Source organism: Trachypithecus francoisi, unplaced genomic scaffold (genome assembly GCF_009764315.1).
Source record: "Trachypithecus francoisi isolate TF-2019V2 unplaced genomic scaffold, Tfra_2.0 Lachesis_group0, whole genome shotgun sequence".
In the NCBI taxonomy this organism is placed as follows: Eukaryota; Metazoa; Chordata; class Mammalia; order Primates; family Cercopithecidae; genus Trachypithecus; species Trachypithecus francoisi.
Window position 1 is genome coordinate 66,815,734 of NW_022681453.1, and position 13,894 is coordinate 66,829,627.

A 13,894-nucleotide genomic window follows, 5' to 3' on the forward strand; every position below is an offset into this window, starting at 1 on the left:
TATAAGTGTGTGCACACCACAGTTTAAAATCTCTACACTTGGATGTTAACAAAAAGTATTCTAAGTAATTCCTATGTTAAGAAATCAAATTGACATTATAAATGATCTAGCAATAAGCACATATAAAAACCTGTTGAATTTAAACAAAGTATTATTCAAAGAAAAATTTGTAGTCTTAAATTTACTCCTTGGAAAAAAATAAGTACTACGTAAAGTAAGTAAATATTTAAGTCAAAAAAGGAACAATACATAAGCCTAAAAACATAGAAGACAGAAATCAATAGAAGTTAAAGACTGAAATTAATAAAATAAAAACACAAAAAATCCAGTGCTTCAATAAACAACTAGTATTCTTCCAAGAAAGCAATAAAATGGAAAAATTTTGCCAAGTCAAAAAACACAAAAAGAGATGTCACAAATGTCATTAGAAACAAAAAAGTATACATAATTAATAGAAGAAACAAAATTCATTTTGTTAATATATTTGGCAATGTAAAGTGGAAAAATCAGCAGAAAAATATAAATAATCAAAATTTAACCAAGAACTTGACTTCTGGGGAGGAGGAGCAAAATGGCAAAATGGAAGCCCCCACTGATCATCCTCCCTGCAAGAACACTCAATTTAACTGTTGCAGGCTGAAGGAGTGAGGTTCGTGATCAACTCAGTATACCACTGGAGGCTATATGAGTAAACAGCAAACTGTTCTCCTGAAAGCAGGATGTTGGAAAACAGACAAACTGCGTCTGCCACCTGGAAGAAATGCTGAGGGCAGTCACGACCGAGGCACAAGTGTTTCTTGAGAAAGTAGCTCTTGTAATGACAGTCTTAAGTAGTAACAGTAGTAGCTGTCATAGTGATGGTCTCAAGCAGTAACCATGGCAGTCAGCCACATTCAACATCTACCTACACTAAAAAACCACCATCATAAGAACTAAAAATCATGTGAACAATCACAGTACCCGGTTTTAACTTCATATCACTGAAAGAGGCACTGAGGAGAGTAGGATAGACAGTCATGAATTGTCACCCTTCCCCTATCCTCACAGTGGCTGTGTGCCATGAAGACTCTGTGCACTTGGAGGAGGAAGAGTGCAGCAATTATGGGGCTTTGCATTGGAACTCAGTACTACCCTGCCACAGTGGAAAGCAACACAGGGCAGAACTCAGCTGATGCCCATGGAGAGAGCATTTAAACCAGTCCTATCCAGATGGGAGCCACTCATCCAAGTGGTTGGAACTTGAGTTCCAGCAAGCCTCACCACTCTGGGCTAAAGTGCTCTGGGGTTCTAAATAAACTTGAAAGGCAGTTCAGGCCACAGGGACTGCAACTCCTAGGCAAGTCTTAATGCTGTGTTATGCTCAGAGCCAGTGGACTTCGGGGACACAGGACCTAGTCAAACACCAGTCAGGGTGGCTAAGGAAGTGCTTGTGCTACCCCTCCCCAAACCCCAGGCAGTGCAGCTCACAGCACTGAAAGACTCCTTCCTTCCACATGAGGAGAGTGAAGAGTAAATAAAACTTTGTTTTGCATCTTGGTTACCAGCTCAGCCACAGTAGGCTAGGGCACTGGGCAGAGTTGTAAGTCTCCTATTCTTGGCCCTAGCACCTGGACAACACTTCTGGACACACTCTTGGCCAAAGAGATCCTGCTGCCATGAAGAAAAGGACCCAGTCTTGCCAGGATTCATCATGTACTGACTAAAGAGCCCTTATGCTCTGAATAATCGGGGCAGTAGCCAGGTAGCACATGCCATGGTCCTTGGGTGAGTCGCTGAGATGTGTTGGCTTCAAGTATGACCTACTGCATTCCAACATGGCTATGAGGAGAGACTCCTTCTGCTTGAGAAAAGCAGGGGTAAGAGTAAAGGGATTACTTTGCCTGTAATCCCAGCACTTTGGGAGGCCGAGGTGGGTGGATCACCTGAGGTCAGGAGTTTGAGACCAGCCTGGCCAACATGGTGAAACCCCATCTCCACTAAAAATATGGAAATTAGCCAGACATGGTGGTAGGTGCTTGTAGTCTTAGCTACTTGGGAGGCTGAGGCAGGAGAATTGCTGGAACCCAGGAGGCGGAGGTTGCAGTGAACTGAGATCATGCCATTGCACTCCAGCCAAGTGGACAAAAGCAAGACTCCTATTAAAAAAAAAAAAAGAATAAAGAGGACTTTGTCTTGTGCTTTCAGGTATCAGCTCAGCCACAGTGGGGTAGAGAACCAAGTAGGCTCTTGGGGGTCCCCAATTCCAGGCCTTGCCTCTTGGATGCCATTTTTGAGCCTTCCCTGGGCAATCTAATAAAATAACACTTCACCTACATAGATACACGTAGACTGAAAGTGACTCTACCCCAGCGGGAGACCAGTGCCTTGAAGGGTGAGTCCCAGACTGGGCAGCATTCACCACAAGCTGACTAAGGAGCCTTGGGCTTTAAGTGAACATTGGCAGTGGCCTGGCAGAACTCCCACTGGACCAGTGGTGATGGCAGCCACTGGGAGAGACTCCTCTGACTGTGGTAAGATGAGGGTGCAAGGGAAGGACCTTGTCTTGTGGTTTGAGGGACAGCTTAGATGCAGTAGAATAGAACACCAGATGGAATTTTAAAGTTTTTGATTCAAATCCTGGCCTCCCAACTGCATTTCTAGATCTGCCCAGGGCCTGGGGGAATTCGCTGCCCTTAAGGGAAGAACACAAGCCTCGTTGGCTTCTTCACCTGCTGATTGTAGAGCCCTAGGGCACTGAGTAAACATAGACAGTAACTAGGTAGTGGTTACATCAGGCCTTGGGCAAGACAAAGTGCTTTGCTGGCTTCAGGTCTGACCCAGCACAGTCCCAATGGTGGCGGCCACAAGGGTGCTTGTGTCATCCCTTCCTCAGCTCCAGGCAGCTCAGCCAAGAGAAAGACTACATTTGTTTGGGAGGAAGTAAGAGACAAGAACAGGGTCTCTGCCTGGTAATTCAGATAATTCTTCTGGATCTTAATCAAGACCACCAAGACTGTACCTCTACGAGTCTCTAAGAGCACTACTGAGTTCTGGGTGCTCCCTAATGCAGATATGGCTGTAGTGACACAAAAACATAGATCACAACACCCAGGTCCCTGCAAATACTTGGGAAACCTTCCCAAGAAGGATGGGTACAAACAAGCACAGACTGCAGAGATGACAATAAATACCTAACTCTTCAATGCCCAGACACTGACAAACATCCACAAGCATTAAGACCATCCAGTAAAATATGACCTTACTAAATGAACTAAATAAGGCACCAAGGACCAATCCTGGAGACACAGGAAAAAGTGACCTTTCAGAGAGAGAATTCAAAATACTTGAGTTGAGGAAACTCAATGAAATTTAAGACACGCAGAGAAGGAAATTAGAATTTTATCAGATAAATTTAGCAAAGAGATTGAAATTAAAAAGAATCAGGCAGAAATTCTGTAGTTGAAAAATGCAATTGACATACTGAAGAAAGCAACAGAGTTTCTTAACAGCAAAACTGATCAAGCGGAAGAAAGACTTAGTGATCTTGAAGGTAGACTATTTTAAAATACATGGTCAAAAGAGACACAAGAAAAAAGAATAAAAAGGAATGAAGTACATCTATAATATCTAGAAAATAGCCCCAAATGGGCAAATCTCAGAATTATGGCCTTACAGAAGAGATAGAGAGAGAGACAGGAGTAGAAAGTTTATTCAAAGGGACAATAACAGAGAACATCCTAATCCTAGAGAAAGATATCAGTATCAAAGTATAAGAATGTGATAGAACACCAAGCAGATTTAATCCAAAGAAGACTACCTCAAGGCATTTGATAATCAAACTCCCAAAAGTCAAGGATAAAGAAAGAATCTTAAAAGCAGTAACAGAAAAGAAACAAATGATGACTTACTTTGGGAGGCTGAGGCACATGGATCACTTGAGGTCAGGTGTTTGAGACCAGCCTGGCCAACATGGTGAAACCCCATCTCTAGTAAAAATACAAAAATTGACCAGGAGTGGTGGTGTACTCTTGTAGTCCCACCTACTTGGGAGTCTGAGACAGGGGAATTGCTTGAACCCAGGAGGTGGAGGTTGCAGTGGTCCGAGATTACACCACTGCACTCCAGCCTGGGTGACAAAGAAGACTCCGTCTCAAACAAAACAAAACAAAAACACACACACACAAAATCATACAATGGAGCTTCAATATGTCTGGCGGCAGACTTATCAGTGGAAACCTTATATGCCAGGGGAGAGTGGGATATTTAAAGTGCTAAAGTGGCCAGGTGCGGTGGCTCATGCCTGTTAATACCAGCCCTTTGGGGGCAGAGATGGGTGGATCACTTGAGGTCAGGAGTTCAAGAGCAGACTGGGCAACATGGCGAAACCCCATCCCTACTAAAAATACAAAAATTAGCCATGGGTGGTGGTATGTGCCTGTGGTCCCACCTACTTGGGAGGCTGAGGCACAGAATCACTGGAACCCGGGAGGTGGAGGTTGCAATGAGGCAAGATCACGCCATTGCACTCCAGCCTGGGCAACAGAGTGAGACTCTGTCTCAAAAATAAATACATAAATAAACAAATAAATAAATAAAATAAACAAATAGTGCCAAAGGAAGATTTTTTAAAATTCTGGAATAGAGTACCTGATGAAAATATCCTTTAAGCATGAAGGATAAATACTTTCCAGACACACAAAAGCTGTGGGATTTCATCAACACCATCAACAAGAAATGCTAAAGGGAGGTTTAAGTCTGAAAGAAATTGATGTTAATGAGCAAAAGGAAATCATCTGAAAGTACAAAACTCACTGGTAATAGTAAGTACTCAGAGAAACACAGAATATTATAACGCCATAATTGTGGTGCATAACCTACTCATATCTTGAGTAGAAAGACTGAAAGATGAACTGATCGAAAATAATTGGTGCAACAACTTTTCAAGACATGGATAGTACAGCAAGATATAAATAGAAACAATGAAAATTTAAAAAGCAGGGGGATAAAGTTAAAAGGTAGAGTTTGTTTTATTAGAGTTATTTTATTTACTTGTTTGTTAGCTACTGTGTTTGTTTATGCAATTAGTGTTAAGTTGTCATCAGTTTAAAATAATAGATTATAAGATATTATTTTAAGCCTCACAATAACCTCAAATCAAAAAGCATACAATGAATGCACAAAACATAAAAAACAATAAATTAAAGCATACCACCAGAGAAAATTGCCTTTGTTTAAAGGAAGATAAGAACAAAAGGAAGAAGGAAGTGAAGACCACAACCAGAAAACAAATAAGAAAATGGCAGGAGTAAGTTTTTATTTTCAATAATAACATTGAATGTAGTTGGACTAAACTCACCAATCAAAGACATAAAATGACTGAATGGATAAAAAACAGACTGGACAATCTACAAAAACAACTCGTTACCTATACAGACACAAATAGACTGAAAATAAAGCAATGGAAAAATATGCTAGTGGAAATCAAAAAAGAGTAGGAGTGGCTATGCTTATATAAGATAAAATAGATTTCAAGACAAAAACTATAAAAAGGGCAGAGAAAGTCATTATATAATGATTAATGGGTCAATTCAGAAAGAGGATATAACAGTTTTAAATATCTATGCACTTAACTACGGAGCACCCAGATGTATAAAGCAAATATTGTTAGAGCTAGAGAGAGATAGACCCCAATACAATAATAGCTGGAGACCGCAATATTCCACTTTTGGCATTGGATAGATCTTCCAGACAGAAAATCAACAAAGAAAAATCAGACTTACTCTGCACTACCAAATGAACTTGGTAGATATTTGTAGAATATTTCACCCAATGGTTGCAGAATACACATTTTTCTCTGCAGCACATGAATCATTCTCAAGGATAAACTATATATTAGGCCACAAAATAGTCTTAAAACATTCAGAAAAATTAAAATAATATCAAGCATCTTCTCTGACCACAATGGAATAAAACTAGAAATTAAAAATGGGGGGAATTTTGGAAACTATACTAACATATAAAAATTAACAATATGCTCCTGAATGACCAGCAGGTCAATAAAGAAATTAAAAAGGGAATTTAAAAAGTTTGTAAAACATATGATAGTGGAAACACAACATACCAAAACCTACAAGATACAGAGAAAGCACTACTGAGAGGGAAGTTTATAGCAATATGCACCAGATCAAAAAAGTAGAATACTTCAAATAAACAACTTAAAAATGCATCTTAAAGAACTAGAAGAGCAAGAGCTAACCAAACCCAAAATTAGTAGAAGAAAATGAATAATAAAGATTGAGCAGAAATAAAGGAAACAGATACAGAAAACAATTTTAAAAATCAATGAAATGAAAAGTTGGTTTTTTGAAAAGATAAACTGAACTGATAAACTGAAGCTTTAGCCAGACTAAGAAAAAAAAAGAGAAAAACTCAAATAGATAAAATCAGAGATTAAAAAAGAGATATTACGACAACTATAACAGTAATACAAAGGATATTAATGGCTACTGTGAGCAACTATATGCCAATAAGTTGGAAAACATAGAAGAAGCCAATAAATTCTGAGATACATACAACCTACCAGGATTGAACCAGGAAGAAATTCAAAATCTGAACAGGCCAATAACAAGTAATGAGGTCAAAGTCATAATAAAAAGTCTTCCAGCAAAGCCAAGCTCAGGACCTGATAGCTTTGCTACTGAGTTTTACCAAACATATAAAGAACTAATGCCATTTCTACTGTAACTATTCCAAAACATAGAGGAGAAGGGAACATTTCTGAATTCATTCTACAAAGCCAGTGGTACCCTGATACCAAAACCAGACAAAGACATGTCAAAAAAAGAAAACTACAGGCCAATATCCATGATAAATATTGATGCAAAAACCCTCAGCAAACTACTAGCAAACTGAATTCAACAACACATTAAAAAGATCATTCATCATGACCAAGTGTGATTTATCCCAGGGATGCAAGGATGGTTCAACATATGTAAATCAATTGATATGATATATCATATCAACAAAATGAAGGACAAAAACCATATGATCATTTCAACTGATGATGAAAAAGAATCTGATAAAATTCAACATCTCTTCATGATAAAAATTTCTCAAAAAACTGGATATAAAAGAAATATAACTTAACATAATAAAAGCCATATTGTGACAGACCCACAGCTGCATAATACTGAATGGGAAAAAATGGAAAGTTTTCCCTCTAAGTTATGGAACACAACACAGATGCCCACTTTCACCACTATTATTCAACATACTACTGGAAGTCCTAGCTGAAGCAATCAAATAAGAGAAAGAAATAATGGGCATCCAAATTGGAAAGGAAGAAGTTAAATTATCTTTGTTTGCAGATGATATGATATTATATTTGGAAAAACCTAAAGAGTCTGCCAACAAGCTATTATAACAGATAAGTAAGTTCAATACAATTGTAGGATACAAAATCAACGTACAAAAATCAGTAGCATTTCTATATGCCAACAGTAAATAATCTGAAAAGGAAACAACAAAGTAATCCTATTTACAATAGCAACAAATTAAATAAAATACCTTGGAATTAACCAAAGAAGTATAAGATCTGTACACTGAAAACTATAAAACACTGATGAAAGTAATTGAAGAGGACACACAGAAAATAGAAAGATACTGTATGTTCACGGATTGGAAGAATCAATATTGTTAAAATGTTTATACTTCCGAAAGCAATCTACAGATTCAACACAATCCCTATCAAAATTCCAATGACATTCTTCACAGAAATAGAAAAAAAAAAACACTAAAATTTTTATGGAACCACAAAAGACTCAGAATAGCCAAAGCTACCCTGAGCAAAAAGAACAAAACTGGAGGAATTACATTACCTGGCTTCAAATTACACTACAGAACTATAGTAACCAAAACAGCATGATACTGGAATAGAAAATGGACACATAGACCAATGGAATAGAATAAAGAACCCAGAAACAAATTCATACACCTATAGTGAATTCATTTTCCACAAAGGTGCTAAGAACATACTTTGGGGAAAGGGCAGTCTATTCAATAAGTGGTGCTGGGAAAACTGGATATCCATATTCAGAAGAATGAAACTAGATCCCTATCTCTCACCGTGTAAAAAATCAAATCAAAATGGATTAAAGACTTAAATCTAGGACCTCAAACTATGAAACTACTAAACAACAACATTGAGGAGCCTCTCTAGGACATTGGACTGGAAAAAGATTTCTTGAGCATATGCACCAGAAGCATAAGCAACCAAAACAAAAATAGATAAATGGGATCACATCAAATTAAAAAGCTTCTGTACAGGAAAGGATACATCAATAAAGTGAGGAGACAACCCACTGAATGGGAGAAAATATCTGCAAACTATTCATCTGACTAGGGACTAATAAGCAGAATATAGAAAGAACTCCAACAACCTTGGCCAGGCACGGTGACTCGCACCTGTAATCCCAGCACTTTGGGAGGCCGAGGTGGGTGGATAACTTGAGGTAAGGAGTTTGAGACCAGCCTGGCCAGCATGGTAAAACCCTGTCTCTACTATAAATACAAAAAGTAGCCAAGCATGGTGGTGTGCACCTGTAATCCCAGCTACTAGGGAGGCTGAGGCATGAGAATCACTTCAACCCAGGAGGCAGAGGTTTCAGTGAGCCGAGATCATACCACTGTACTCCAGCCTGGGCAACAGAGCGAGACTCCGTCTCCAAAAAAAAAAAAAAAAAGAAAAAAAAAACTCCGACAACTCTATAGGAAAAATCTAAAATTTGGTTAAAATATGGGAAAAATATATGAATAGACCTTCCTCAAAAGAAGACGTGCAAATGGAAAACAGGTATATGAAAAGGTGCCCAACAGCACTGAGTATCAGAGAAATGCAAACTGAAACTACAGCGAGATATCATCTCACCCTCATTAAAATGACTTTTATCCAGAAGACAATCAATAGCAAATGCAGGTGAGAATGTGCAGAAAAAGTGACCCTTGTATAGTTTTGATGGGAATGTAAATTAGTACAAACACTATGGAGAATAGTTTGGAGGCTCATCAAAAAACTAAAATTAGAGCTGTCATGTGATCCAGTAATCCTACTGCTAGGTATATACCCCAAAGAAAGGAAATAAAATCAGTATATCAAAGAAATATCTGCACTCCCATGTTTATTTCAGCACTATTCACAACAGCCATGATTTGGAAACAAGCTAAGGGTCCATTAGCAAACGAATGGATAAAAAAAAGCGTACATATACACAATAGAGTATTGTTCAGTGATAAAAATGAATGAAATTCTGTCATTTGCCACAACGTGGGTGGAACTGGAGGTCATTATGTTATGTGAAATAAGCCAGGCACAGAAAGACACATTTCACATCTTTTGACAATTACAAAACTAAGAATTAAAACAACTGAAATCATGGAGATAGAGAGTAGAAGCATGGTTACCAGATACTAGAAAGAGTAGTGGGGGTGCATTGTAGGGAAGTGGGAATTGTTAATGGTGACTAAAAATAGTGAGAATGAGCAAGATACAGTATTTGATAGGAGAACAGGGTGACTATAGTCAATAATAATTTAATGGTACATTTCAAAATAGCTAAAAGTATATAATTGGATTGTTTATAACACAAAGAATAAATATTGAGGTGATGGATACTCCATTTACCCTGATGTGATTATTATGCATTGTATACCTGTATCCAAGTATCTCATGTACTCCATAAATATTGCACCTTCTATGTTCCTACAAAAACTAAAAATTTTAAAAAGTTCACAACTTAAAGGAAAAACTCGACTTCTGGAATGCCATAGTAAGGACTTCTTCAATAAAAGTAGTTCTTCTCTTCTAAAAAAGCAATTTGAATGCTGGCAAAAAATGTGTTGGCTGGGAGCAGTGGCTCACGCCTGTAATCCCAGCACTTTGGAAGGCTGAGGCAGGTGGATCACCTGAGGTCAGGAATTTGAGGCAAGCCTGGCCGACGTGGTGCAACCCCATCTCTTCTAAAAATACAAAATGTAGCCAGGCATGGTGGTGGGCGCCTGTAATCCCAGCTACTTGGGAGGCTGAGGCAGGAGAATCACTTGAATCCGAGAGGCGGAGGTTGCAGTCAGCTGAGATCGTGTCATTGCACTCCAGCTTGGGAGACAAGAAGGAAACTCCATCTCAAAAACAGCTGAGATCGTGTCGTTGCACTCCAGCCTGGGAGACAAGAATGAAACTCCATCTCAAAAACAAACAAACAAACAAACAGTCAAAACCAAGTCTTTTAGTACTCTGGAAATTTGAGTTTTGTAACAATCAGAAAAGTGTTTATTCAAGAAAACTGGCTGAAGCTCAGTAGAAACTGCAGGCCTTGTGGCATTTCGACTTGCTTTAATTCTATTATAACTTTCCTTTCCCAGTTCTGGGTAAACCTTGAAAGCCAAGAGTCATGCAGTTATGGTCATTATGAAAACCAGCAGCCTTAGAAATCACTGGAGGAAGCGGAAGGACTTTGGAGTTCCCCAAAGTTTCATCTTTAGAGAATAATTACTGTTTTATTTCCCAAAACACATTATCAAAACTCCATTCTCATGGTTTGTCTTATTTCACCTGACTCATGCTCCCCTTGAACAACTGTACACTAACAAACTGGATACATTTCTGGAGACATACAAGCTACCAAGATTGAATCAGGAAGAAGTAGAAAACCTGAATAGACCAATAATGAGTAATGAAATCAAATCAGTAATAAAAAGCCTCCCAAAAAAGAATGTCCAGGACCATATGGCTTCACTGCCAAATTTTATCAAACATTCAAAGAATTAACACCAATTCTAATCAAGCTCTTCCAAAAAATTGAAGAAAAGAGAATTATTTCTAGCTCATTATTGAAGCCAACATTACTCTGATACCAAAACAAAACAAGGATACAAGAAAGAAAGAAAACTATAGACCAATATCCCTGATGAACATTATGCAAAAATTATCAGTAAAATACTAGCAACAGCTTATCAAAAATAATAAGAATACACCGTGATCAAGTGGGATTTATTCCAGAGATGTGAGTATCATTCAACATATGCAAGTTGGTAAATGTGATACATCACAATAGAATGAAGGACAAAAAATCATATGATCACCTCATAGATGCAGAAAAAGCATTGGATAAAACTCAACATCTCTTCATGATAAAAACACTAGGCCAGGCGTGGTGGCTTACACCTATAATCCCAGCACTTTTGGAGGCTGAAGTGGGTGGATCACTTGAACTCAGGAGTTGCAAGACCTGCCTGGGCAACATAGCAAAACTCTGTCTCTACAAAAAATACAAAAATTAGCCGGGTACAGTGGTTTGCATCTGCAGTTCCAGCTACCTGGGAGATTGAGGCAGGAGAATTGCTTGAGCCTGGGAGGCAGAGGTTGCAAGATCATGCCGCTACACTCCAGCCTGGGCAATGGGAGTGATACCTTGTCTCAAAAACAAAAACGAAAACGGAAACAAAAGAACTCTCAACAAACTAGGCATAGAAGAAACACACCTTACATGGTAGTCCATTTCCATTGCTATTAAAAAAAACACCTGAGCCTTGGTAACTTAAAAAGCAAAGAGGTTTATTTGGCTGATGGTTCTGCAGATTATACATGAAGCATAATGAGGACCATGGCAGAAGGTGAAGGGGAGACAGCATATCACATGGTGAGAGAGGGGGATTGTATGGTAGCTCTAATTTTAGTTTTTTGATGAGCCTCCAAACTGTTCTCCATAGAGATTGTATTAATTTATATTCCAGTTTTCCAGTTTGTTAGGGTATAGTTGTTCATAATATTCTCTAATGATATATTGTATTATTGTATTGGAATCTATTTCTCCCTTTGTATCTAATAATATATGCTTTATATATCTAGGTGCTCTGGTATTGGGTACATATATGTTTAGAATAGTTATATCATCTTGCTGAATTGATCCCATTATAATATAATATATATTATATATATTATATAATGACCTTCGTTGTCTCTTTTTAAGGTCTTTGACTTAAAGTTTATTATATCTAATATGATTATAGCTACTGATGCTTGCTTTGGTTTTTATTTACTTGAAATATCTTTTTCAATCCCTTTACTTTCAGTTATATGTGTCTTTATAGGTGAGATGAATTTCTTATAGGCAGCATATAGTTGGGTTATAATTTTTTATCTATTTGACCAGCCTCTCTCTTTTATATTATATATGTGAGGGCTTGTTCCCATAATTTTAGTAATTGTTCTTTTCTCTATTGTTTATCATTGGGGTTTGGCAGTATTCTGTGGTGGTAACATTTGAGTCTTTCCTTGCTTATGTATTAGCTCTTCCAGTGTTTTTTACATTTGTGTGTGTTTTTGTGATGGTAGATATCATTCTTTCACTTCTGGGTATAGGTCTCACTTAAACATTTCTTGTAGGTCTGGTCTAGTAGTGATGCATTCCCTCAGCTTTTGCTTGTCTGGAAAAGACTTTATTTTTTCTTTATTCATGAAGGATAACTTTGCTGGGTATAATATTCGTGCCAGCAGTTCTTTCTTTCTTTCTTTCTTTCCTCTTTCTTTCCTCTTTCTTTCCTCTTTCTTTCTTTCTTTCTTTCTTTCTTTCTTTCTTTCTTTCTTTCTTTCTTCTTTCTTTCTTTCGTTTGGATATATTATTCCATTCTCTCCTGACCTGTAGGATTTCTGCTGAGAAATCTGCTGTTATTCTCATGAGGATTCCTTTACAAATGCCCAGATACTTTTCTCTTGCTGTTTTTAGAATTCTCTTTTTGTCTTTAGCTTTTGACAGTTTGACTGTAATGTGCTGAGGAGAAGACCTTGAATTGTATCTATTTGAGGACCTCTGAACCTCCTGTATCTGGGTGTCTACATCTCTTGCTAGACTTGCAAAGTTTTCATCTATTATTTTATTAAATAGGTTTTCTAATTCTTTTGTTTTTTTCTTTGCTTGCTAGGACACAAAAAATCCAAATATTTGGTCACTTTATGGTGTCCTATGTGTCACATAGGCTTTGCTAATTTTTTTTTATTCTTTTTCATTTATTTTTATCTGATTGCGTTATTTCAAAACACCTATCTTCAATTGCTAAGATTCTTTCTCCTGCTTGATCTAGTTCTGCTTGATCGATTGTTGAAGGTTTCATATGTATTTTGTATTTCATTCAATAATTTCTTCATTTCCAGAATTTCTATGTGGTTCTTTTTTATTATATCTATCTCTTTGGTAAATTTTCCATTCATATCCTGAATTATTTTCTTGATTCCATTGTATTTTTCTCCCTTATCTGTCACTGGGTTTCTTTAAAATCAATATTTTGAATTTTGGTGGGGGGATTTCATAAATTCATAAATTTCTTTTTGATTGAGATCTGTTGCTTGTTCTCAATTATAATTCTTATGCTGTTCCTTTGGGGGTTTCGTATTTCCCTGCTTTTTCATGTTTCTTATGTCCTTACATTGATATCTGCACATCTGGTAACAGTCTCCAGATAGCTCCCTGTGTAACAGTTGCTTCTTCCAGTTTTCTGAGTTTGCTTTCATAGGGCAGGACATTTTTCTAAAGATGTATCTATAGTGTTTGTTGGGTAGGGTGCTTTGGCTTTGATTGTGGGTGCATGTGGTAGTATAGCCTCTGTGTGATTTCTTCAGCTGTAAACAAGATCAGTGTTATCTGTAATTTCCTCTTTGGCTTAGATTGTGGTTCTTAGTGGAGGTTGTGATGAAGTTTTGCTGGGGACTGGAATGCCATGGCCAGTCCTTTGGCCCCATTGTTGGCAGCAGCAGTCTGAGCATGCCTGTCTTTGGGCCCCAGAGCAGCATGTACTCACACTAGTGTTGGTAAGTCCAGACAGGTTGATTCTTGGACCTCCAGGTGCCTTGCTTGGGTGCCAGGAG

At 37.8% G+C, this 13,894-nt stretch overlaps 1 protein-coding gene across 1 annotated transcript in view; it reads right to left on the bottom strand.

The window, feature by feature from the left end:
* The window catches only part of CASR (calcium sensing receptor), a 146,669-nt gene that overhangs the window by 116,973 nt on the left and 15,802 nt on the right, over positions 1-13,894 (bottom strand). The gene's annotated exons all lie outside the window — the stretch shown is intronic.